Genomic DNA, 3,200 nt, shown 5'->3' on the forward strand with positions numbered 1-3,200 from the left:
CCGGGGGTGCAGAGCGTGCTTGATGCTTGCTCTTCTCATGCTTAAGTGGTGGAACCGAGACGTTCACAGCAATTTTAGGACAGGAAGGAGATTTCTCTCTGATTGCTTTTTAATCACAGTAATAACAGTAATGGAGGCAGTGAATGGAATTGATGGGAAGGAGCTGAGCTCGGTTCTCTGCTAACTCCCATGTGGGGGTAAACAAGGAGGATTTACTGGCTTCTTGAGTGAATCCGCAGTACCCTCGCTGTCCAGGAATGGCTGGCAGCAATGTTCAGGTTGTACCCCGAGCCCAGGAGAAGGAATATTCCAGAATATTCCAGACATCCTCTGGAAGCTGCCTGCCTCAGTGCCTCAGGTAAATGAGCGAACCTTGCCTGCCTCTTCTCACCCCCACAGACACTCACACACAGTCTGCATCTAGCAGCACACGAGGGATTTATCCTCTCGCTCATAGACAAGAGAGGGCATCATATGGACCAGAAATCGGAGAGGTCGGCAGCTCTCCTTGCGGAGACCAGGCTGCTCGTGTGAGCCAGCACCTTCCTCTGGTGGGAAATGGTGAGGTTGGAGGGGGAGAGGCACCGAAACCCCAAACAGCCACAAACTGAGGGCTTGTAAAGATGCCCTCTGCAGGGAAGGACTCGCATGGGAGCAGTATGTGGGAGCTGGTCTAGCTGGGTACCAGAAAGCAGTGAAAACCAAGCCTCTGGAAACTGGGAGAATGCATTTTTGTTCTGTTGTTATTGTGGAATTTGTTTGTTTTGTTTTGTTTTTCAACCCCCTTGCTCCTATAAAGAATATTTGGAAGAGACCTAAACTCAATGAGGCTGTTACGAGCATGCCAACACCAAAGACAGAGACGTTGTCCCCAGGGGGTTTTGTCAGACATGGAGCTTTCTCCTTTATTTCTGCAGTATGTGTTGCACACGTGAAGGGCCTGGTTTACATCAGCGCAGTCGTGTCCTGTCTGAGGAGATGGAATTCCTCTTGCTTTGCTGATCGAGACAAACACGATAAAAAGAGTTCATGCAGAACACACCTTGAAGCGAGGGACAGCAGGGGCAGGAGCTGTGCCCCCTCCCCAGCACCCCTGCTGGGGATGCCAGCAGGGCTGTGGGGAGAAGGATGGGGACACCCAGCCCGGAGGGAACGGGGAGCAGCTCCGCTCGTGTCGGGTTTTATCGTGTGTGCGAGATCTGAATGAGGCCCTCGAAGTGAGGAGGAGAAGGGGAGAGAACAGGGTGAAGGAATCGGGGCTGGGGAGGGGGCAGCGGGAGGAAGGGACCCTCGGTTCCTTCACCCTGTCATGGTCTCAGGGACCCCCAGGCACTTCGGATGTGAGCTGGTGCTGCAGCAGAGTTTGTTTAGGGCAGGCAAGAAGGGTGGGTATGTTAATATCCAGGTTCGGGAGGAGGAGGGATTGTGCCCACATTTTGGGAAGTAGGAAGGAAGAGGTGGAAGCTTTCACTGGAATGGAAGTGACCCAAGTGAATGCAAGATGCCTGCTCAGGGGGGAAATAAAAAAAAAAAAAAAAAAGAATAAAGTCAGTGAGATTTCGGGGTGTGTGTTAGGGGCTTCTTCTATCCTTTCTCTCACACTCGCTCAAGCCCCACAGTGCATTTCCTAGCAACTCTTCTATCCTTTCCTTTCCTCTCCCCTAACTCCTATCCTCTGTCCCAGTTTCTCCTTCCCGTCCTTCCTCACCATGCTACCCACTTACCCTCCGGTCATTTAAAACAAAAAAAAAAAAAACAAAAACCAAAAAAACGGAATATAAAATAAATGCCATTTCAAGTATTCTGGAGCAACCAGCTTCCAGCCTCAGAAGTTTGGTCTGAGGTGTAAGGATTAAAAAGCAGTGAGCATCATCGCACAGGGATTAGCAGGAAAGTAATTTTCAGGGAGCAATGGGTGTGACCTTTCTCAGCCAGGCGTTGCAAGCGTTTGGGGTGGGAAAGGCAGGGAGAAGCCGTTCCAAAACCACTTGAACAGAGCAAACCATGCAAAGGAGCTGTCAGGTCTCATTTTTTCCCCTTCGTAGCTGTGTGGCACCACTGGAGGGCTTTGGTCGTGCAAGGGGCCATCTGCTCCCCTCGGTGGGCTGCGCAGCACCCAACCTCTCGACTTTGTCCAAGGGCAAGGAAAATAATCTCAGGGAGATCACGGCAAGGTTAAACCAGCTCTGGCTGTTCTGCAGCCCAGGTGCTGACGTGATTCATCTATCCGGGGGACAAATAAAAAGGACTGTCCTTGGCAAACTAATTCCCACTGCTGAAAAAAAAAATAAAATAAAAATCCACCAATTTTGTTTTAGGGGAATTTAAAACAAACAAAGAAACAGAACTGCCCAACACCTGTGGCACCTAATCAATCTTCTATTAGTAGGATGGGTTTTCTCTCTATTTTTTAATTTGAAAGGTGGCTGGAGGGGTGCTTTAATTGAATAAAAAACCTCTCTGCCCCTCCACCTGTAGCTGGCCCAGGGCAACAGCAGCTCGAAATAGGTTCCGTTGCTGGATTTTGCTAAGCAAGTGGAGCAGGGCTGAGCTGATGAAGGGCCTGGGGAGGGCAGAGTGCCACCACAACGGGACAGGGGGGTCTGTGGGGGTCTCGGGCATGTGGTGGCACTGGCACGGCTCCGAGTGAGAGCTGTGCATCCCACCCGAGGCAGGGCTGAAGATGGGGCAGAGAGGCTGGGGAAGAGCTTGGCTTGTCACCGCTCCTGGTGGCTGGGGGTTCCCCATCCCAGGAAGACCCCTGAGCCCCCCCAGCTTGGGACCTTCCACCAGGACTATAAGAGCTGTGGCCGTACAACCACTCGGGACAGCAGGGCAGCTGGTAAAACAGAGAGAGGGGAAGGGGTGGGTGCTACCCAAGCATGCATGCTTCCCAGGAGAAGCAGAGCAGCCAGCTCTGCAGAGGCAAAGGGAAGGGTGGTGGCAGAGAGGGAACGAGGAGGTGGCAGCAGAGGAAGGGGTTATGTTGTTAAGGCCTGCAGAGCTTTCAAGGCGATTAGGTGATTTGAAAAAAAAAAAGTCCGTGTTTCCTCTAGTAAAAGGCTATTCCCTTCTGCACCTTCCCTCTCCCTGGCAGAGATTAGAGCAGCAAGGTTAATATAGTAGCAGGTACATCCACGAAAATCCGCAGCTGAGTCTTCACTCCAAGTGCTGCCAGCTCTTCCCTAAATCTTCAGGAA

Source organism: Netta rufina, assembly GCF_964035555.1.
Source record: "Netta rufina genome assembly, chromosome: 25".
NCBI lineage: Eukaryota > Metazoa > Chordata > Aves > Anseriformes > Anatidae > Netta > Netta rufina.